Genomic DNA, 24566 nt, shown 5'->3' with positions numbered 1-24566 from the left:
CCTAATCTGTATGTGGAAAATTAAAATCCCCTACTATTTCAACTTTCTGTTTCTTGCAGTTGTCAGCTATCTCTCTGCTGATTTGCTCCTCCAATTCTTGCTGACTATTGCGTAGTCTATAATACAACCCCATTAACGTGATCATACTTTCCTGTTTCTCAGCTCCATCCGTAGGGCCTCTGTAGACAAGCTCTCTAATCTATCCTGCCTGAGTACTGCTGTACCATTTTCCCTGACCAACAATGCCACCCCCCACCTTTTATCCCTCTACCTCTATCAAGTCTGAAACATTGGAACTCTGGAACATTGAGCTGCCAGTCCTGCCCCTCTTGTAGCCAAATTTCACTAATGGCTATAATGTTATATTTCCACATGTCAATCCATGCCTTCAGCTCATCTGCCTTCCCCATTATACGCCTGGCATTGAAATAGACACACTTCAAAAGATCATTTCCACCATACTCAACCCTTCCATTTGTGATTTTGTTTGAACTAACCTGTCTTTTTACCCCTGCTCCACTATCTGCTCTGGCACTCTGGTTCCCATTCCCCTGCAAATCTAGTTTAAACGCTCCCCAATAACACTAGCAGACCTCCCTGCAAGTAGATTGGTCCCCTTGCAGTTTAGGTGTAACCTGTCGCTCTTGTATAGGTCCAACCTGCCCCAGAAGATGTCCCAGTGTTCCAAAAATCGGAAACCCTGCTCCCTACACCAGTTTCTCAGCCACGTGTTCATCCGCCCAAGCATCCTCCTCTTACCCTCACTGGCACGTAGTTTAGGTAGCAATCCTGAGATTACTACCTTCGGGGCCCTGCTTTTTAACTTCCGTCCAAGCTCTCTATACTCTCTCTTTAGGACCTCCTCACTCTTCCTACCTACGTCATTGTTATCGATGTGTACCACGACATCTGACTGATCACCTTCCCACTTTAGAACACTGTGCACACGATCAGAGACATCCCTGAACTTGGCACCTGGGAGGCAACAAAACATGCGGGAGTCTCTGTCCCGACCACAGAACCTCCTGTCCGTACCTCTGACCATTGAGTCCCCTATCACTACTGCTCTCCTTCCTCCCACCTTTTTGCGCTGCAGAATCAGACTCAGTATCAGAGTTCCAGCTGTCGCAGCTTGTCCCAGGTAAAGCATCCCCCACAACAGTATCCAATTTAGTATACCTGTTGTGGAGGGGAATGGCCACAGGGGAACCCTGCTCTGCCTGTCCTTTCACATTTCCATTTCCTCTCCTTACAGTAACCCAATTTCCTGTGCTTTGCTGCTTAGGTGTAACTACCTCCCTAAAGCTACTGTCTATATACTTCTCATTCTCCCGAATTAAACAGAGGTCATCAAGCTCCTTCGCCAGTTCCCTAACACTCTTTGCTAGCAGCTGCAGCTGGATGCATCTTTTGCAGGTGTTATCATCCGGGATACCGGAGGGCTCCCTGATCTCCCACATCCTTCAAGAGGAGCATTCCAACATCTTGCCTGGCATTTTTTTTGTTTTTTTTACTCTGGGGGAAAAACAAGAATAAACTTCCTGAAAAGAAAACAAAAACCCTACTCTCGCCTCTGCCTGTTCTCGCCGAAGCCTGTTTTGAGTCAAAGCCCTTCACCCTTCACTCTGCTCCCTCTCACTCCGCTGCCCGCTCTCGATGCTGCTCGCTGTATAGAGTGGCCTGCCCTTTATACCTCCTGCTCACCACTGGCTGATGTCAGGTGCCTGCACAGCCTCGAGGAAAGAAAAACTCAGCCTCACAGAATCCCCTGTGGTTGACTTTCACTTCCCTTAGTTTAAACCTTGAAAAGAAAAACCCGCGAAAAACAGAATAAATAAATAAATAAAACACCAGTACTTTGCTTACTCTCAGCACTCCTGCTAAGAGTCTCTCTTTCTATGTCCTGCTCCAATTGAAACAAAAAGTAGTGGAAAAGTGGGAGGTAGGAATTTGTCTGGGCCTATTTCAGGGTACGGACATGACTCTGTGTAGGTAATGCACACCTCAAAGTGGGCACATTTGTAATTTATGTGTGAACTATTGGCCCCAATTATGTTTCTACAGGTAGCATTGCAGCAAACCAGAGGTAAGCTCCAGGTAGAGGTCAGTGTAGAAAGGGAATAGATTGCAATGATTGTCTGAGACACAGCCCTCCTCCTCCTGTGACTTCACAGGAAAGTTTAAAGAGGTGAAAAATAAATAGCGGCCACTGAAAAATCCAGGGCGGGGAGGATTCAGCACCTTGTTCATTGCAAACAGTTGCTTCTTTCAACAGACACAAGGTCTCCAATTCAAGAAACCAAAAGCCTTTTTCAGGCAACTTTCCAGAACTCCTAAAAAATTAGGTTGATAAAATTATCAGTTCTAGATTGCAGATGCAGATTAGGTGTTGGCGATCATGCTACCAAATATGTCAATATGTCAAATAAAGCACTCACCATATTTGCCCATGAATGTTTGTATTAATATGCCAAAGCTACGCCATGTCTGTTTTTGATAAGCAACAGCCTATCAAGCTGTTGATAGGCTGTTGCCTATCATGGTTACAGATGTGGCACAGTTTTGTTAGATGATAAACCGGCATTGGGTAAATGTGAGCCAAAAGGTGACCTTTCTGTTTTAAAATTGGAACAAGATCATCGTCCTCAAGCCTATGTTAAGGTCATAAGGTTAGGCATCATTGGGAATGTCTATATGTACATTCAGTCCTGAAGGATTTTTAACAAGCCAATGAGAAGGAGGTTAAACAAAGAGTTGACAGGAATGCATACTGGAGATTTATTAGGAGTGGTGTGGATTACATGCAAATTGATCACCACCCAGTTGCCATGCACCATCTGTCCTGAAAGTTGCACCAATATTCTCATACAGTTTCTGTGATCACTCGCTGATGGGTTACAATCCTCCACACAGTTCCAATTTGGGAGTCCTGCTACACAGAGGGGGATGTCTGAATCAGCATGAATATTCAAACTTCTCTTGAGAAGCACAACGATCAAAAAGTATTTTCCGACGCAGGTCACTTAACATCAATCTGCAAAGATCAAAGCGTAAATTGAGGTACAAGCTACTTTCTTTGTGCTTTATCTGGTGACTGTCCAAATGTGTTTAGGGTTATATCCATGGCCCTTTTTGCAGCCAACATCATTCACAATGTGCCAAAACAGAGCAAAACATGCTGAATTGAATTTTGTCTCTGGAAGCCTACTTGAGACTATACTTCTGAAAAACCTGAAGTCGTGGCCAACAAATGAGGCGTGGCATGTCTGAAAAACCAAAATAAGTGATTTATTTTGGACTCTAAGTCCCAGAAATGTTATATCAGACATGTTTATAAGATTGTAGTTATCTTTTAACATGCTACCAAAGCTGTACTAATTACTGCAAATCCCTACTGTTAGTTGGATTCAAATTAATTCTGATTGTAATCTGTCTAATGTTGCAAAGTGATGTCATATTGTATGAAGAGTGCTGAAACAACAGTCTTTTGGAACATTAGCCATGCTGAATTGAGGAAACATCTGAAACACTTTTTAATGTGTATTGTTTTCAAATCCTGTTTGGAGTTTTGGAGTTCGCTGCCTGTTAAACGATTACATGTGCTTCACTCTAGAATCTTGTATGGTAAGAATGTGTGAGTGCTGTCTCCCTTTATTATGTTTCTGGGCTGGCGAATGTCCCATGACACGAGTTCACCAAATGTAGCTTGTGCTTTCAGTCATTTTTTACAATGCCGTAAATTTTCTGGCCCTTCCCGGCACCAGGATCTTCCAGTTCCAAAGGTGAACACCCGCCCCTCTCCCTGTATGGTGCATTCCTCCTTGGCTGAGGGTGTGGGGCGTGCAAAACCCCATGGACGTTATTGGGGCTGGAAGATCGCACCACGGGCAAATGGCGGTCTCTTCTGCCACTGGAAACTACATGGGTCAGGGTGTGGGAAAATCTTGCCTGATGTTTATACAGAGTAGGAGCCAACCATTGAAAAGGCCCTAGGTTCAATCTCCAATCAGTGAATCATCTGGTGCATCATCCAGGTGATATCTTAGTGTTGGGTGGAGTGCTGGTTATTCATTTTATTCAGTTTGTGGGATCTTGCTGTATGAAAATTGGCTGTTTTTTTTCTCTCAACACAAGGCACGGTGGCATAATGGTTAGCACTCTTGCCTCACAGCGCCAGGGACCCAGGTTGAATTCTGGCCTCAGGTCACTTGTCTGTGGGGGTTACCCACCCCCACCCCTATGTAGCTTCCAGTGACAGAGGAGGCTTGCCATTTTGCCAGTGGTGCCATCCTCACCAATGTCTACCAGGTTTTGCGCGCCCCACACCCTGAGCCGTGGAGGAATGCACCATGGGGGTAGGAGGTTCATCATCGGCAGGACTGGAAAATCCTGCCGGTGGGAAGAGCTGGAAAATTTACAGCATTGTAAAAAATAATAGAAAGCACAAGCTAAATTGTGGTGAACACATGGGGCGTTAGCCAGTCCAGAGACATTTTTTAATTTGCGCATGTCTGCGTGGGTTTCCTCTGGGTGCTCTGGTTTCCTCCTACAGTCCAATGATGGGCAGATTGGGTTGATTTGACCATGTTAAATTGTCCTTTAGTGTCAGAGGGATTAGCAGTGTAAAAACGTAAAGTTTCAGGGAGAGGGCCTGGGTGAGATTGTGGTTGATGCAGAATGGACTCCTTCTGCACTGTAGGGATTCTATGAACAGCTGGGGCTTCAGTCCAAAAGCAATTTGTTGGAATTGAAACATTTTGGAAACACCCTGAGTACGTGATTCAGCTGCAGTACAAATTAAAATTGTTTCTTTAGTTAAAGAGATGAACAACAAAGAACCAACTCAAAAAATACCCTCACAATAAAGGAATGGTTTCTCAGTTGGCAGATACAAAGGTCCTGGATTTAAGACTAAATCCAACACCTTTTTAGTACCAAGTGGGGCACTCAGTTCATGCATGTGTGCTGTGGTTTGCCATGTCTCCGCTGATTATACAAATGCAGCTATATAAATTGCATGCTGGTGAAACGTTAGGGTAATATTTAGATGTCCAGGCATATTAATTAAAAAACACATTTCTGGCTTCTTTGGGTGGACCTCAGAAATGATTCAGAGACCTCAGTATTATAGGGCTTGTTGGTGCTTTCTTGGGCGGGTCCTTTGAAGGTTTAATTCGACATAGCTTTCTGTTGAAGAATGCCAGTTGTTAAACAAAGGGCTAAAGGACGGTGTGAGCAGTAAATGGGCAATAACCCTGGGGCTGATCATCTGATACAATAAATTTGGCAACTTGCCGAATCCACTCCTGCAGGGCTAGCTGCTATAAATTATATGGTGGGGAAACTTTTGAGTACAGCAGACACTAAAAATATAAATGAGGTAGTGGCTTCACAATAAGGTTGTTGCATTTTTGAAATGTTTTCCCTGTTATTTCCCTCTTGCTTAGTGTCAGAACAATTCCCATAAGTGAGTCCTTTCTTCCTGCATGCTGGGATATTTCCTTATGTAACCAGTAACTAGCTAGTGAGCCCTATGATGAAATAGACTCTGTGGATGGGCAGGAGGCTGAGGTGAAGGCAATTATGCTGCTGTTTAGCAATTGGTGGTTGTGTGGCTTCTGCTATGCGATTGGGCTACAAGAATAAGTACGTCTTGCTACACATGGCACGGTGGTTAGCACCGTTGTCTCACCAGTGTCAGAGACCCAGGTTCAATTCCAGACTTGAATGACTGTCCATGGAGTTTGCGCATTCTTCCTGTGTCTGCGTGGGTTTCCTTCAGGTGCTCTGGTTTCCTCCTGCAGTCCAAAGATGTGCAGATCATGGATTGGCCATGTGAAATTGCCCTTTAGTATCCAGACATTTATAATTTAGGGAGATTGGTGAGGTAAATGTGTGGAGTTATACTGATAGGGTGGGATGGGCCTGGATAAGACGTCCTGTCATAGATTTGGTATAGACTTGATGGGTTGAATGGTCTCCTTCTGCACTGTCTGGATTCCATTCTATAATTGGTTATAATAAAGCTTTGCTGAGACTACACCGGAAATACTGTGCACAGTTTTCCTCTTCATATTTAGGGAATGATCTGTTGCGATGGAGCCAATACAGCAAAGGTTCACGATATTGGTCCCAAGGATGAGAGGTTTGTTCTATGAGGAGTAAATTGGGCCTATATTCCCTGGATTTTAGAATTAGAGGAGAACTAATTGAAATATGTAAGATTGTTAAGGGACTTGACCAAATAGACACTGAGATGTTGTTTCCCCTCACTAGGAAAGCTAGAACAAAGAGGCAGTGACTCAGGAATGGACTCAGGAACGGGCGGCATGGTGGCACAGTAGTTAGCACTGTTGCCTCACAATGCCAGGCACCTGGGTTCGATTCCCGGCTTGGGTCTGTATGGAGTTTCCTGTGTCTGTGTGGGTTCCGTCCAGGTGCTCTGGTTTCTTCCAAAGTCTGAAAGACGTGCTCGTTAGGTGCATTGACCTGAATAAGTGCCAGAGTGTGGCAACTAGGGAAATTTCACAGTAACTTCATTGCAGTGTCAGCCTTACTTCTGACTAATAAATTAACTTTAACTCTACCTTTTTTTTAATCGTGATTTAGAAACATTTTTTCTCTCTCTCCCTTACAGGGTTGTAAATCTTTTGAATCCAAGGGGTTGTGCCTCATTGTTGAGGATTTTTAAGATTGGGATTGACAGACTCCTGAGGGGCGTTTTCTGCTCCAATTTTCATTAGGTTGGATCAGTGATGGAAATGGAAACTCCCGTAAGGCCCAAAACTCATTTCAGGCAAATTAAAGACATGACGCAAATGTCATCACCCCTGCAACATAATGGGAATCCCAATATTTGACACTGGGAACTCCATTACAATAAATTTGCATCTAATTATCAGGCCTCCTCACCTGATAAACCCCATCCCCCTGTTACATTATCTTGGTTGGGGGGTGGTGGGTGGAAGGGTGGTTTTTTTTATATATTGGGGGGTCTTTAAAAATGGTGGCCTGATATTTGACAATTAAATTGAGGATCAGGGCAGTCTCAATCAGAGACCGCCCCACCAGCATGATGTCGTGCAACCTGCCCCTTGGAATTTTTTTTCTATCAGACCAACAATATGGTGGAGAAGGATGCTATTGCGGCCTATGGTTTCAATGCCGCTTTTCCCACCCACTGCGACACTTTGCAGAAAACTGGAAACTTCCACCCTTGGAATCTAAGGGATTGGAAGTTAAGTTTATTTATTAGTGTCACAAGTAGGCTTTCATTAACAGTGCAATGAGGTTACTGTGATAATCCCCTTGTCGCCACATTCTAGCACCTGTTCGGGTACACTGAGGGAAAATTTAGCATGGCTAAGGCACCTAACCAGCACATTTTGCAGACTGTGGGAAGAAACCAGAGCATCCGGAGGAAACCTGCGCAGAAGCCGGGAGAACGAGCAGATTCAGCAGAGACAGTGACCCAAGCCGGGAATCGAACCTTGGTCCCTGGCGCTGTGAGGCAGCAATGCTAACCACTGTGCCACCATGCAACAGACAGGAACGTAAAGTTGGGGCAGAAATCGTATTAAATGACGGAGCAGACATGAGAGGCTGCATGGCCTTCTGCTCCTCTTTCCTATGTTATATCTCCAAAAACAATACTTTGCAATAGGTCTGCAACTTGGAAGTTAAATGCAATCCATTGTAATGATCATTTGAATCAGTTTCGCTCTGTGAACTGAATTTTCCACTGGGATGAGATTGTTTCATAATTTTGATTTTAAACTTCAGTTCGACCCAATAGTACTGTTTATTACAACCATCTTGAGTAATGCAGCACGTGGGGATAATTGTCTCCTTCAAGCTATAAATTCCCACAGTATTAAAGTTCTGCCAGATTTCTTTCAAACTTATTCCATTATCTTTCCCAGAAGTCCAACAAAGAATGAAATAAGGCCGTGATCCTAAGGTAGTGCTGCCTGCCTCATAAAAAGTTAGGTCTGGGTCTGCTTTTACATCAAGTTGGGAAGTTCCAGTCAATCCCAGGGCAGTGCTGTGGTGATTTGATGTAATGAGTTCCTTTGGGGCAACAAGGAGAGAAAATATACTTTCAGATCTCCACATTTCCAGCATAAAATCTCTCGGGCTGGATTTTTATTTCTGGGCCAAGAACCTATCCGCTGAAGCAGTTCGGGGTCCTGATCCCTGTTTCACATCAGTATTAATACACAACAGGGTTTTCAAAAGCAATGTTTCAATTGGCCCAGGGATGTGTTCAGTGCATAAATGGTGACACCAGGTGAGGAGGTGGGATTTCGAACTGAAGGGCCTTTTGTAAAGATGAGCAGCTGCTATGGCAGAATCTGCCACTGGCTGTGGAAAGGTTTGCCTCAGGATTAGACTGGCACTGCAAAGGGAAGAAGTGCATGGTTTATAAATGGCTCTTTGGAAGTCTTCACTGAGGTTGTGGCCAGGTATCTGGGTAAAATACCCTCCCCCCACCCGCAGGGCAGGCATGGTGGAGATCAGTAGTGGTGGAATCACTAGGAGGCCGTGGGTTCTGAACTGCAAGCATTTCAATGACCTGGTAAGATCTGGGAAGGAAAGTGTCTAGTAGTACGGGGGTAATCGGCCTCTAATCCCATCCGTAACACCATGCACATGAGTTTAGCAGACTGCGTACCCATATTTCTCTAACATTGTCAGAGTGAATGCCCAGTCCCATCACTGAGAGGTCAACCACACTCACACATAGGTTAGAAATAAGAAGGGAGCACCACTGAGGCACACAACAGCTCATGTCAATCTCCTGCTCTGAGAGTTAAGGGAGCACAGCTTCCTCACAAATCGTTCTCCCATTGCCCTTCACAAGAAGCACAGAGGGACCATGCTGATTCAGCAGTACTACAACTTCCAGGCCTATGGTAAATGATTTAAAAACTTAAACCTCCATCAAAGAGAGAGATTATTCAGTGGGATAATCTCACTGCCACCCAAAGACATGAAGAACATGCCCTCCGCCACCATCATCACCCCACATCACAGCCCAGGCTCCCACAGAAAAACTATACACCTGCACTGGCCCCCTCCCTTCTCTGCTGGCCTTCTTGTCAGTCACAACCACAATTCATGAAAACACAGAAGTCCAATCAATATCATCATATAATATTTCTGCAATATTAAAAATCAAATGATAAAAGAAACAGATTACTTTGTGCCTATCAAGCATATCTAACAATATGTTGCCTGGTGCTTGTGTTCATTCCTACAGGGTGCACCCCATGGCTGAGGGTGAGAAGGAGGCAGCCTAATTCATAGTACTTGCATCCTGCTGAGATGTCTGTGGCTCCCATCCTTTCCTTGGTTCTACCCATGGGTTTCCTTGCCAGGCTGCTGCCCTGCATTATAACAAGGGCAGCCTCTGTCACAGGGCCTTATGGTAGGGATCATTTCTGTGTCAGAGGGCCCAAGGAGGCTGGTACCCATCAAGCAGTACATCCCTTGTCCCCACCTAATCAGCCTCTTCCACTTTCTCAACTTTTACTTGCTGTGAGATGGCCCTGGCTTGGTCAGGAGGCACATTTTCAGGGGTAACCCTTGTCCCCAGCAATCACTCACAGAAGAGTTGCGGTGCCCGCACACTTCACAGGATAAAGGAATCATGAGAGCCCATATCATCTACTCACAGTATTTCTTCTGGGAGATTTGGAGAAAAAAAATGCATGAACGTCACAATGATGGGAAGCTGTGACTGAGTCAGATCCACTTACAACTTCACCAGCTAACCACAGATATAGCCACCTGATAGAGGTTTACCTATCTACCACCTGATAGAGGTTTATAAAATGTTGAGAGGAATAGATAGGGTGGATTCTCGGAGGCTATTTCCCAGGGCTGAAATGGTCACTACGAGAGGACACAGGTTTAAGGTGCTGGGGAGCAAGTACAGAGGAGATGTTAGGGGTAAGTTTTTCACTCAGAGGATGGTGAGTGAGTGGAATCAGCTGCCGTCGGTGGTGGCAGAGGCAAACTCACTGGGGTCTTTTAAAAGACTTCTGGATGAGTATATAGGATCTAATGGCATTGGAAGTTACAGATAGTTCTATGGCTTTGTAGGTAAAGATGTGATTGGTGCAACTTGTGGGCCAAAGGGCCTGTTTGTGCTGTAGTGTTCTATGTTCTATACTGAGCAGTTTAAAGAAGATCTGTTTAAAAACAATACAAGAAAAGACTGATCAAAACATAGCTGCCACGTGTCACCTGTTGCATGGAATTTCACACCTAGGGGATGTCAAGGTTGACTACAAACAGGGATTCTCTTAAAAATGCAAAGTGTTGGACTTTGATCAGCAGAAATTCTATCAAGGCAATGAAATGCTCACCAACGAGATACTTATCAGCCATTCGAAGTCCCCTGAAGAGGACAAAGTAGCACCGCTTTCTTTTGAATACCATCTTGAAATGTGTCAAAAGTTTAGCGATGAAAATATTAAAAATGTGATTACTTGACCTACAACAATAACTGCAAGACGTACTAATCAAATTCCTTATTGTGAATATACAGACAGGAATTTTAAAAACTTTCTGCCAAGCAGAATCAGGAGGAAGAAAAGGAAACATCACAGTCATCTGATAACATTGCCGGAACAGAGCAGTAAAGATATCTCTCTCTCTCTCAAGCTAAAAGAGTGCCTTCACTGAAGTGTGGACCTGATCCAAGTCAACACAGGAATTCTACAGGAAACCAGTTGACTTCAAATGGCTGCAACGCTCAAAAATCTTTGCCTCAAAGTCAAGCAAAGGACTTCAACATTCTTTAAACATTTTCTTGCACTCTAACTTGGGTGGCATGGTAGCACAGTGGGTCGCACTGCAGCTTCACAGCTCCAGGGATCTGGGTTTGATTCCCGGCTTGGGTCACTGTTTGTGTGGAGTTTGCACATTCTACTTGTGTCTGTGTGGGTTTCCTCCAGGTGCTCCAGTTTCCTCCCACTGCCCAAAGGTGTGTGGGTTAGGTTGATTGGCCATGCTAAAAATTGCCCCATAGTGTTCTGAGATGCTTAAGTTAGAGGGATTAGTGGGTAAATATGTAGGGATATGGGGGTAGGGCCTGGATGGGATTGTGGTTGGTGCAGAGTCGATGGGCCAAATGGTCTCTTTCTGCACTGTAGGGATTCTATGATAACTTCCTTACTTCTAAGGTCCATGTCATTGTATCATTATTTTTTTCTTAGCTTTAGAAACTAATACTTCTTTTTTGACTCAAGGAATCAAGTTTTATTTTCTCATTATCAAAGTAACATTTGGATTGGAAAAGTATTTATAGGGAAAATAAATTTTAAAAGCTTTGTTGCAACTGATCAAGGGAATTGAATTGAAGGGGAGCCAATTCACTCCTGCTGACTGCACGGTGGCACAGTGTTTAGCACTGCTGCCCCACAGCGCCATGGACCTGGGTTCAATTCTGGCCACAGGTCACTGTTTGTGTGGAGTTTGCATGTTCTCCCCGTGTCTGTGCGGGTTTCCTCCGGGTACTCCGGTTTCCTCCCATAGTCCAAAAATGTGCGGGTTAGGTTGATTGGCCATGCTAAATTGTCCATTAGTGTCAGGGGGATTAGCAGGGTAAATATGAAGGGTTAGGGGAATAAGGTCTGGGTGAGATTGTGTTCGGTGCAGACTCGACGGGCCGAATGGCCTTCTTCTGTAGTGTACGGACTCTATGATTCTATGATATGATGATTCTCACCTGGAATAGGAATAATTCCAGGGTGGACATGCCTGGCAACTGAAGAATGAAGTTGACTCCATTCCCTATGGTTTACTTGGCATTCTGATACCTTATCACAGGTAATTATAGTCTACTCAATACCAATGTTGATCATTGGCCATGAAATCTGGCTAATTATCTAAATCTGATTTACAGCCAGTTCCAGATTCCCAGGAACCAATCCTGGTAATATTTGTAGCGTTGTTTTATCTACGGGGGCCAGTTCGGTATGCAAATTCTCAGGTCACGTATCAACAATACTAATATAAATCACTTACCAACAAAGTTAAAATAAACAGCGTAGTCTTTTTCAAAACAAAGTCACATTAATCTGTGATAAGCCAAAAACTAAAGGGATCTATGCCACCAAGATTTCCTACATGTGCTACAATGCCGAGAACTGCACTTAGCAGCACTGCACTATAATCCTGAAGCTAAAATCCCTAATTTACATATAGACCAGTGCCAGAGATAAAATTTAACAATCAACAGAGCGTATCAGGGTAAAAATCAAAGTCACAGCATGTAATTGTTAACACCGACATTCTCTCCAATCTTCTTTGTCACTTGCAGTCGATTTATTGAATTACATGATGCATTCAAGACTACTTCACAGCTGCACTTTGTACATCTTAAAGGAAACATTGGTTTGTGTGGCCTGTTGATTTTACTGCATGGTGCATTCCCATACTTAGAGGAGACATTGACTAACACCACCCGTTAAAATCTCAATTTCTACCCAGTTGCCACACAATGTCTTACTGCTTAACATTTACGCAAAAACTAAGACAGTAATTGAAACTATCGGAGAAAGAAAACAGAAGAAAGCAATGTTGTTGGTAAAATTATTTTGTTCGTTTCATGTTTATTACTCACTTGACTTGGCAACTTACATGGTGCCTCTTTCAGCAGTATGATGTGTTATCTTACATTCTGGTTGTGTGCTGTTTCTTGTCCTGAGATGTGCCAATTGCCCTTTTGTTCTGAGGCTGAGATTGAAGTGGGAAGAGCCGTGATGTGCCTCCTGAGATGTTTCTCCAGATTGCTCTGATCTTTATGTTCAGAGAGACAAGCTCCACCTTCCACAGCCACAGAGTCCTTTGAGGAGCTTTCCTGCATCAGCATTCTAGGCATTCCCAAACATCTTACAGTGAAGTTTAGAAATTTTTCAATAGTGAGTGACTAAATTAGCAGGTTGAGGCATAGCCCATTATCATCTGTAGTTATTAGGTCTGCCATTTCGCTCGGCTCCACTCTGTGTTTTTCGCATTGGTTTCCTTTACCTCGGATTAATGGTTCTTTGAATTCATCATTGGTCATGGCTTTTTATTTGCTGATGTTAACAGTAATGTGCAGTAGGAAACCAATGATTGGACGCAACTTATAATCCAAACCGAAGAAAACCCAAATCAAACCATTAACAATGCATAAGCAGACAAGATTGCAAACATTTACATAGTAATTATCAAGATATTCCTCAAAACAATCCAGAACGATCCATGAGTATAATAAACACGGCAGAGAGCTGCAGGCAAATTAGGGAAAGAACCTGAAAATGAAACAGAGCAGCTGCTAAATAAATGGACAGTATTGAGCCTCGTCATCACAAGGAAAATGGGAGGCAATTGCAGTTGGAGGGCTTGGGGGAGATGGGGTAGGGGGAGGAGGGTCAGGGAGGGGGTGGGTGGACCAGGTTGGGGTAGTTCAAAGTTTTAAAGTTTAAGGTTTTAGAACTTATTTGTTAGTGCCACATGTAGGCTTACATTAACACTGCAATTAAGTTACTGTGAAAATCCCCTAATTGTCTCACTCCGGTGCCCGTTCGGGTATACTGAGAGAGATTTTAGCATAGCCAATGCACCTAACCAACACATCTTTTGGACTGTGGGAAGAAACCGGAGCACCCAGAGGAAACCCATACAGACACAGGGAGAATGTGCAGACTCTGAACAGACAGTGACCCAAGCTGGAAATTGAATCAGGGTCCCTGGCGATATGCGTCTGAAGATGGTGACATTAATCACAAAAACAGGAAGAGGTTACAAGCTAAAACAGAACTCTTAGGGACTCCATCAGTATGCGGAGCACACTATACAGTGGGCTGAGCTTAGTCAGATAGGGCTGTTCACTAAGTGTCATTGATGTTTGTGCGATAATCACCAGTTAGACTTTCTTGCCTTCCAACTGGAATAAAGAATCTTTTGCAAGAAAGTGAGCAGAATTGTGAACCCCATAATTTTGTTTAAAATAATTGTCATATATTCAGAGAAACAATAATGTGCCTGGAAAAATGTGTGAGCTGATGTTAACTTCGCCACATTTGGTTTCACCCAATGAGATATGTAGGCAAATAAAACGTGGAAAAACTCAATGGGCGGGAATTGAAATCCCCCCCGAGGCCATCAGAGATTTCCATTGGGAACCTCGTCCACTTGCGAATCGGTAGGTTTTCGGCCAACATGTCAGATGGCATCTGTGGAGAGAGAGAGAGACATTCAGGCTGGTGACTTTTCAGCAAAACTGAGCAATATCTGTCTTGAGAAGTTGCTTTTGAGAGTTATGGTTGTTGGCAGTGCTGCAGAATTTCTGCAGGTCGTCCACGAGGTTTAATTGTATCTCACGCAGGCTACTACATGCTTAAATTCTGCAAAATGGCCTGGTATAAATCTACTCAATCCTCCTTCAATATCTATTTAGCACCAGCCTGCCATGCTTCTTCATTGTCTGTTAGGGCCATCGAAAACAAGACAACAGGGGCAATTCTCACAAAAACTTCTCCAAGTGTCGAATTTGCATAAAAATTGGAGTAAATCTCACTGTTTTTTCTCAGCTGGAGTTTCAAAATGAATCTGTCACACTCTGTGCATTGCAGACTGCAGAGTGCCTCAGTGTGAATCATGCTGAAAATCAGTAGGTGGGCTTATTCCCATTGGAGAGGCTGGTAGCATACAGCTGAGTGGGCCACTGCACATGCGTCGATCTGTTAGTGCCACAATCAAAGCAGCACAGTGGCTCCACACGGTCTGATCTCCTCCCCCTGTGGCTCGGATCTCCCGATTTTTCCCACCTCGATGCCCAGCCCTGATCACAGGCCTTCCTCTCACTGATCATGATGCCAGTGCAAGCTGGCAGTGGGACCCCTTGACCAACCCCCCCAACCCCAGTTTGCCCCTTTGGCAGTGCCAGGGCACCCAGGTTGGCACTGCCAAGGTGGCAATGCTTAGGGGCCACTCCCCTGGTACCCGACCCTCTGGGGCATCTCAATTGCCCCCCTTCACTCCAGCAGGGTGAGGCCTCCATCTCCTCACAAGTGGGGACTATAGTAAACCCCGCTGGAGTGAAACACTCCTGATTGTGGGGGATGTGCAGAGGCTGTGGTGCCCAGCGGGAAACCTGCAGCACGGTGGCACAGTGGTTAACAATGCTGCCTCACAGCATCAGAGACCTGGGTTCGATTCCCGGCTTGGGTCACTGTCTGTGTGGAGTTTGCACATTCTCCCTGTGTCTGCGTGGGTTTCCTCCGGGTATTCAGGTTTCCTCCCACAGTCCAAAGATGGGCAGGTGAGGTGGATTGGCCATGCTAAGTTACTCCTTAGTGTTCAGGGGACTAGCTAGGGTAAATGCATGGGGTTGTGGGGATAGGGTCTGGGTGGGATTGTGATCGATGCAGACTCAATGCGCTGAATGGCTTTCTTCTACACTGTAGGTTTTTATGAAACTCCACCCGAGTCTCCCGGCCCACTGCACTACAAAAGCAGCATAGTGGGCTGGGAGGATCACTCTCAAAATGAGCTGACATGATTAAACAACTGTATCTTTTTCTAAGATAAAATAAAATTACTGCGGATGCTGGAATTCAAACAAAAACAGAAAATGCTGGAAAATCTCAGCATCTGTGGAGAGAGAATAGAGCCAATGTTTCGAGTCTAGATGCCTCTTCATCAGCTGCTGTTGTTTATTTCTGTTTTTGACCAGTATTATTTCAGAATTACAGAATTTCTACAGTGCAGAAGGAGGCCATTTGACCCATTGTGTCTGCGCCGGCTCTCCAAACAAGCATCATGACTTATGCAGCTTCACTCATGAGATCATAGGAAAATAAGTGGCCATTCTGTCTCTCCAGCCTGTTCTGTAATTCATTTTAACTGAGCTCCATTGACCCATCTTGATTCCCATTACATTTAATACCCTTAGCTAACAAATACGTATCAGTCTCAGTTTTATCCCAGGTTTTCAATATTCTCCTGTGAAGTAGTGGCCCCTGATAGGCCTAAGTCTAATTTTAAGGACATTCTCTATATTCTGGACTCCCACCAGAGGAAATACCCCAGCAATTCCTTTAATCATCTTAAGCAACTCAATGGCATGACCTTTAAATCTTCCAAAAGTGAGCAAATACAAGCCTAGTCTGTGCAACTCATCCTCAAAATTAACTCCTATACTCCCACTCACATTCTGGTGAATTTATGTTGCATTTTCTCCAAGGCCAATACATTCGTTTTGAGCTGCAGATCTGAATGTACTTTAAATGAGGCCAAATGAGTTTTATATAACAGTAACATAACATATACTTCATTGTATTGCAGCCTTCTTAGGCTGACATTCTATTTGCCTTTTTAAAGCATTTTTCCTACCAGTGGTCTTATTGTGTGCCCAACAAGCCCCTCTGCTCCTCCACAGTGACTAACTCCTCACCATTAGAAAATATTCGAGGCTATCTTTCTGAGGTCCAATTTGAACTCTAAATAAACTGTTTTTCACACTGATTTAATCTATCTGTGTCCCTTCCTGATCCCATATTTATTGAATAATGAAAAGCTGAGGCCTCAGTGAAATGCCAAGGGGACCAGGCACAGCCTCCTAACCTGACTGATGTTGTGATCTGCCTGCTCTGTATGCTTCTGATGGCCATTCGCAGCACATCAACCAACCCCCTCATCATTATGACATCCATGTGATTTGCTTCAAAAGTGTGTGCACGTTAAGGATGTCACTTCAGAGTTCAAAAGGCACTCACAGTGCCCAAAAAATGGGTGCAAACAATTTTATTTTTGCTGTTTATTTTGTTTTTACATTACTTTTATCATCTTTTATTATCTTAATTTTAATAGGAAGATATCTGGCAATCTGAGTGGCACTGCTGCCTCACAGCACTAGGGACCTGGTTCAATTCCAATCTTGGTGACTGTCTGTGTGGAGTTTACATGTTCTCCCCGTGTCTGTGTGGGTTTCCTCCGGGTGCTCTTGTTTTCTCCCAAAGTCCAAAGGTGTGCAGGTTAGGTTGATTGGCCATGGTAGATGCAAGGGGCTAAGGAATGGGGTGGAGGGGAGGGATGTTCTTTGGAGAACCAGTGCAGACTCAAATGGCCTCAGAATGGCCTCTTTCTTCTCTGTATGGTTCTATGGTTTAATCAGGTGAAAAATGATATCTAGTCATGAAGACCAAAGGAAGCTTTTGGAATACTAAGTGGGAGAGTAAAGTAGTTTCAATGTTTATCATAAAGAGGTGGGTTTTTTCTGCTCCTTTCAAAATTTTGAGAGGTTTTGATAGAATAAGTGAGGAGGAACCGTTTCCATTGACAGATGGATTGGCAAACATATTCAAGGTCATTGTCACAAAATCTTGAGGAGAGATGACAAAGTTTTTTTTATTACTCAACAAGTTGACATTATCTGGAAGGCATTGCCCAAAAGAAAGATGGAAATAGAGTCAATCATAACTTCCAAAAGGAAATTGATTATATTTTCAACAAGTTAAAATTTGCTTTGGAGAAAATTCTTTCAAAGTGCTGGCAAAAAAATTATGACCTTTACTGTTAGATGCTGGGTGTTTCTATGATTTAAAGGTGTGGTTGTCTGACTTCTGCTCCTATGCCAATACTCAGTGATGTGGAACCTATTATTAAGAAAGCCTTCATAATGCTTAGAAAAGCATGAAGCAATCTTGTTGAAGTTACAAAGATTAAAATGAGTCAACATGTTTTTACAAAACAAAAATTATGTTTAGTGAAGTTATTTTAAATTTTTGATGTTATTAGTAGGATAGACAAGGGGGAATCTGTTGAAGCAATATATTTGGATTTTTTTGATAAGATGCCACACAAAAGGTTAATACTGAAAATAAGGGCTTGTGGAGTTGAGGATGATATATTAGCATGGACAGACAATTGGTTAGTGGACAGAAGGCAGAGACTAGTGAACAATGGGGCATTTTTAAGTTGACTGTGAATAGTGGAGTGCCACCTGGATCAGTGCTGGGACCTCAGCTATTTACAATCTAAATTAATGACTTAGAAAAATAAACCAAGAGTAATGTATCTATGTTTTCTGATGATGTGAAGTGAGGTGGGAATGCAGGCTGTAAGGAGGACACAAAGAGGCATAGGCATGTTAGTGAGTGGGCAACAAGGTGGCAGGTGGAGTACAATGTGGGGAAGCATGAGGTTATTCATTTTGGTCTCTTCTTAATAGGTGTAAAACTTGATTGTCAGAGAGATTTGGGTGCAAAGAACACAAAAAGTTAATATGCAGTTATAGCAAGAAATTCAGAAAACAAATAACGTGTTGGTCTTTAACCTGCTTTGTTGTTGCTTCCCTTGATGTATACTGCTTGGTCAGCATGAGGCAATCTTGTTGAAGTTACAAAGAAGTCTTTACTGATAGTACTGATCTATGTACACATTTACAATTGAGGGTAGCGGTCTGTATAGGACCACATACATGGTGTTTACATGTTGCTACATATCTCTTGACTGGCCTTAGCTCTAAATCATGTGCCTTATGGATGGCACAGTGGTTAGTAGTGCTGCCTCACAGCACCAGGGACCTGGGTTTGATTCCTGGCTTGATACCCTGTCTGTATGGAGTCCCTACAATGTAGAAGGAGGACATTTCACCCACTGAGTCTGCACCAACCACAGTCCCACCCAGACCCTATTCCTGCAACCCCACACAATCCCCCTAACACTAGGGTCAATTTAGCATGGTCAATCAACCTCACCCGCATGTCTTTGGACTGTGGGAGTGAACCGGAGCACCCAGAGGAAACCCACGCAGGCACGGGGAGAAAGTGCAAACTCTACACAGACGGTGACCCAAACTGGGAATCAAACCTGGGTCCCTGGTGCTGTGAGGTAGCAGTGTTAACCACTATGCCATCATCCCATCCATAGAGTTGTAAATCTTTGGAATGCTTTACCCAGGAGTGCTGTGGATGTGCCATCATTTAATATATTTAAGACTGAGTCTGAGACAGACAGATTTTTAGGGAATCAAGGGCCGTGAGGAATAGATGGGAAAGTAGAGTTGAAGACCAAGATCAGCAAAGATCATACTAAGTAGCAGAGAAGGCTTGATAGGTCTTTTGGTCTTCTCTTTGCTCCTATTTCTTATGTGGAATATTTCTCCTGTATTAATATTAAGTTGATTTACTTTCAACAATTCCCTCACACTTTGTTCACCAACCATTTACAATAGTGTCTGCTCTCATTCATTAGTCTTGATCCAGAGGTATCCAGATGTTTATTTTCCTCAGCATTTGCTGTGTGTGATTTTGATCCACACGGTAATTGTATTGAGTCATGTGTCTGTCGAGAGTATTGTCTGTGTGCTGTTTTAGATGAGAGTTTCAAATTTTCTTTTCTAAGTTAACCAGTGCCTGGTGATTTGAATTTCTGACAAGCTGCAACCTGTTGCTCTGGCTTTGAATAACCACAAGATCCTCTTGTATCCTTAACTGAAGTCATTACAGAAACCGCTGTCTGGATTCTTATCTTCACTAAGTATTTTAACTCACTCGGCACTTGCTTCTGCCCCACATTTTTGTAATATGTTCTCAGGATCAGACAAAACTGCACAAATTGCTCATCCCTGCTTACTGAGAGGTCACTCAAAACTTTGATGCCCATACCCCAAGTCCCAAGCACCCATCATCCCTATGCTCACTGACTTACATTGGTTCCTGATCAAGCAATACCATGATTTTAATATTCTCATTCATGCGTTCAAATTTCCCCATGGTCTCTTCCCCCCATCCCCACCCCCACCCTCCGCCTTCCCATCTCTGCAAGTTCCTCAAACCTCCAAAGTATTAGCACTCCTCTAAGTCTGGTTTCTTGAGCACCCTTGATTTTAATCGCTTGGTGGCTGTGACTTCTGCTCCCTCGCCTCTCCTACCTTGCTTTCCTCTCTTTGAAGAAGCATTTGGCTATCTTTCCCACCATTACCTTTTGTGCGTTGATATCAAATTTTGTATTAAGGTTCTCCTGTGAAATACTTTGGAGATTTTATTATGTTAATAATACATATCACATATGAATGCAAGTTGTTGTTGTTGATGAGGTCACCAGGCTGCAAGATGAGTTAAACTGTTTTTGCAGTTAAACTGCCAAGTTGGTGCTGTGCATTTTATTGACTTTGCATATAGTGTGCAGATGACTCAGCCGTCATGGTGGCACAGTGGTTAACACGGCTGTTTCACAACACCATTGAACCTGGGTTCAATTCCTGCTGAGTGCTGTAGTTTCCTCCCACTGTCCAAATATATGCAGGATAGGTGGATTGGTCATGCTAAATTGCTACTTTGTGTCCCAAGATACGTAGGCTAGGAGGGATTAGCAGCGTAAATGTGTAGGTTACAGGGATAGGGCCTAGGTAAGATGCTCTGTTGGAGAGTCGGTGCAGACTCAATGGGCCAAATGTCTCCTTCTGTGCTGGAGGATTTCTATGATAGAAGAGGTAGATGGCGAGTCCAGTGAAAGAGCTGTTTGATAAGGTGGACTGCACCTGTCTTGGAATATACTCATGATGCACGCCTGATAGCTGGTGGCAAGACTTTGAGGGGTTGGTGATTGGTCACGGAGTACTTGGTTTCTGCATTGTGCTTGTGACCGTGGTGTTGTCATAGTTCAGTTAATCTTCAAGGATGCTAATGGTGAAGGAATCAGTAATGGTCATACCTTTGAAGGTCAGAGGAATGTGGATTTTTGGATCCTTCACTTCTGACGAGCAAAAATGGAGCTGCATTCATGGTATCTGGACAATGTCCTGTGATCCTGAGATGTCTGTTCTGTGTGATCTGTATGTGGTGGGTGTGTTATATCGGAAACAGAAGAAGGAAAGTAGATCATATTTGTCTTGTTTCTCTCACTCCTTCCTTTCCTGAGGGGATTAACTCCTTGGAGGGGTTGCCAGTCATCCTTTGGCAGCATGCCCCCAGTTACAATTCTTCTCATGTGAACCAAGATAAATAGGTGTTAATGTACAACGTTATTAAATTATTAGTCACATATCTGACCGCATCTTCAATAGGTAACCACAAATGCACAATTCCACCAGGCCTTGCTGGATTTCGATCCCGAAAGGAACCCTTTGAGATATTTACCTCCTTAACCAAAAACTCTGAGCTCAGCTGCAGCTTCCTTACAGCGAGCAGTTAGGGAACCCTGCTTATAGATTAATCAATTTCTATAGATTAGAAAGGAAGCTCAAACCATGGATATTCTTGATCTAAACAAAACAAAACAAAAATTGCATATATTGGAAAATCTGGAGAAGTTCAAGTTAACAGTTGCACAATTCAATAAAGTGTGAAATGGTGACAATGCACATTTAACTTATGCCTATTGCTTCCAATGCAGCAAAACACAAACATTGTACTCCATATTCATTTAAATGATTTCTACGTGCAGCCAACACTAAGTGGCTGCAAGCCTGAGCAGCGGAGTACAAATGCCATTACTTGGCATTTGACGATGTATTCACTGACCTTGATCACTCATGCCAAGTTATTGAACTTCTTGCGGCATGGCATTTCAGGTCCTTATGATATTGGAACTATCACCTGCTCCAGCTTGGAAGGTGCCCGTGTAAAAGATTTCATGGCCACAGTTACCTTCACAGCCGTTGACAATGCCTTCTTCAGCTCGCTTTCAGGCTGCACCTTTGTTTGCAATAGGCGACAGATTTCAAAAAGGATCTCCTTAATGAAACAGAGATGTTACATGCAAGAGTCATATTCTTCCAGCTCTGCGTCAGAGGGTATTCTGGTCCCAGCAATGGCATACTCCCACTGTAGGTTTCCTGCTGTCATGGGGTGGAATCAATGGGAAGTCCCATTGGCAACAGCAGGACCAGAAGATCCTGCTGCCGGCCAATGATATACTGCTGATTATAATGCTGTGGGCATATCAGAGAATCCTGGCGTATAGTCCTCACTGGATAAGGGGTTGGGAAAACTTCTCGAAGACCCCCTGCAAATCTACCCCCTGCCGAGAACCCTTCACTCCATCCTCCTCCCTTTATTTGAGCCGATAGGTAATATACAGTAAATGGCAGAACCCTTAGGAATATTGATAGGCAAAGGGATCTGGGTGTACAGGTACGCAGGTCACTGAAAGTGCCAGTGCAAGTGAAGAAGATAGTCAAGAAGGTATATGGCATGCTTACCTTCATCAGCTAGGGCATTGAGTTTAAAAATTGGCAAATCATGTTGCTGCTTTATAGAACTTGGTTAGGCTCCATTTGGAATATAGTGTTCAATTTTGGTCACCACAGAACCAGAAGGATGTGGAGGCTTTGGAGAGGGTGCAGAAAAAATTTACCAGGATGTTGCCTGGTATGGAGGGCATTAGCTATGAGGAGAGGTTGGAGAAACTTGGTGTGTTCTCACTGGAATGACAGAGCTGAGGAGCGATCTGATAGAAGTTTACAAAATTATGAGAGCACAGACAGAGTGGATAGTCAGAAGCTTTTTCCCAAGGTGGAAGAGTCAATTACTAGGGGGCACAGGTTTAAGGTGTGAGGGGTAAAATTTAAAGGAGATGTATGAGGCAGATTTTTTACACAGAGAGAAGTGGGTGCCTGGAACTCGTTGCCGGGGAAGGTAGAGGAAGCAGATATGGTAGAGACTTTTAAGAGGCGTCTTGACAAATACGTGAATAGGATGGGAATAGAGGGATAGGGTCCCAAGGGTAGGGAGATTTAGTTCAGTCGGGCAGCATGTCGGTGCAGGCTTGGAGGGCTGAAGGACTGTTCTTGAGCAGTAATTTTCCTTGTTCCTTATTCTTTATTCAGCTTGTTCTCACTGACATCTTTCCTCATTTTCCCTGTCATGTTGCAGGTCACGGAGAATGAAAACTGTTGTACTAATGACTGGGAGCATGTGGTGTGAGCAGAATGCTTGAAGTCAGGTAAATGGCCTTTACCAGATGCCATGCCACTCACTGTACAATTCAACAGCTTTAAGTAGCAGTACAAGCCACCAAACACTTCCACAAACTCAGAAATCAATCAGTAACTAACCTGAAAGTAGTTGACGAACCCTTTAAATTGAGTTGGTAGCTGGTCCATTCTGATGCTGAGGTCATACATGAGGTCAAAAGTTTATTTATTTAGAGTTTATTTCTTAGCCACATGTAGGCTGACATTAACACTGCAGTGAAGTTACTGTGAAAATCCCTAATCGCCACACTCTGAACCTGCTCACGTACACTGAGGGAGAATTTAGAATGGCCAATGCATCTAACCAGCATGTCTTTTGGACAATGGGAGGAAATTGGAGCACTCAGAGGAAAGCTACACAGACATGGGGAGAATGTGCAATCTCCACACAGACAGGGAAGCTGGTTGTGGTTGTGAAGGGTCAGTCATCTCAGCTTCAGGACATCTCTGCAGGATTCCCTCAGGGTAGTGTCCTAGGCCCAAAAATCTTCAGCTGCTTCACCAATGACCTTCCCTCCATCATAAGTTCAGAAGTGGGGATGTTCGCTGATGAGGCATACAAGATGATCAGAGGATTAGATAGGGTGGACAGTGAGAGCCTTTTTCCTTGGATAGTGATGGCTATCACGAGGGGACATAGCTTTAAATTGAGGGGTGATAATTTTAGGACGGATGTCAGAGGTAGGTTCTTTACTCAGAGGGTAGTAAGGGCGTGGAATGCTCTGCCTGCAGCAGTTGTGGACTCGCCAACTTTAAGGGCATTCAAATGGTCAGTGGATAGGCATATGGATAACATTGGAATAGTTTAGGTCATAAGATTTGTTCCACTGGTTGGCGCAACATCGAGGGCTGAAGGGCCTGTACTGCGCTGTTATGTTCTATGTTCTATGATTGCACAATGTTCAGCACCGTTAGCGACTCCTCAGATATGAAGCACTCCATGTTCAAATGCAACAAGATCTGAACAATATCCAGGCTTGAGCTGACAAATGGCAAGTAACATTCGCTCCACATAAATGCCAGGCAATGACCGTCACCAATGACAGACACTCTAACCACTGCCCCTTGACATTCAAATGGTGTTACCATCACTGAATCTCCCACTGTCAACATATTTGGGGTTACGATTGACTAGGAACTCAACTGGACTCACTACATTAACACAATGGGTATAAGAATAGGTTAAAGGCTGTGGCAGATAACTCACCCTCCTGACTCCCCAAAACCTATCCACCATTTACAAAGCACAAGTCAGGAGTGTGATGGAATACTCCCCACTTGCCTGGATGGGTGCAGCTCCAACAACACTCAAGGAGCTTGACATCATCCAGGACAAAGCTGATCACTTGAGTGACACTGTATCTACAAACATCCATTCCTTCCACCACCAATGCTCAGTAGCAGCAGTGTGTACTATCTGCAAGATGCACCGCAGCAAATCACCAAAGATCCTTAGACAGCACCTTCCAAACCCACGACCACTTCCATCTAGAAGGACAAGGGCAGCTGATATATGGGAACACCACCACCTGCAAATTTTCCTCCAAGCCACTCACCTTCCTGTCTTGGAAATATATCATCATTCCTT

The 24566-nt window shown here is 43.8% G+C and overlaps 1 protein-coding gene across 2 annotated transcripts in view; it reads right to left on the bottom strand.

Annotated features, from left to right (window-relative positions):
* LOC145353984 (bactericidal permeability-increasing protein-like) overlaps positions 1-13323 on the bottom strand; it is a 104857-nt gene extending 91534 nt beyond the window's left edge. The window contains exon 1 of one of the 2 annotated variants that reach the window (XM_080205045.1): positions 12635-13323. The gene's annotated coding sequence lies outside the window, so the exon portion shown is untranslated. The remainder of the gene's footprint in view (positions 1-12634) is intronic. The other variant, XM_080205044.1, reaches the window with a different exon arrangement.
* Positions 13324-24566: the final 11243 nt, after the last annotated feature.

This window comes from Carcharhinus amblyrhynchos, chromosome 16 (assembly GCF_965287045.1).
Source record: "Carcharhinus amblyrhynchos chromosome 16, sCarAmb.v2.hapA, whole genome shotgun sequence".
Taxonomy (NCBI): Eukaryota; Metazoa; Chordata; class Chondrichthyes; order Carcharhiniformes; family Carcharhinidae; genus Carcharhinus; species Carcharhinus amblyrhynchos.
Note: the sequence above shows the minus strand (reverse complement) of the source record. Positions and strands in the feature narration are given on the sequence as shown.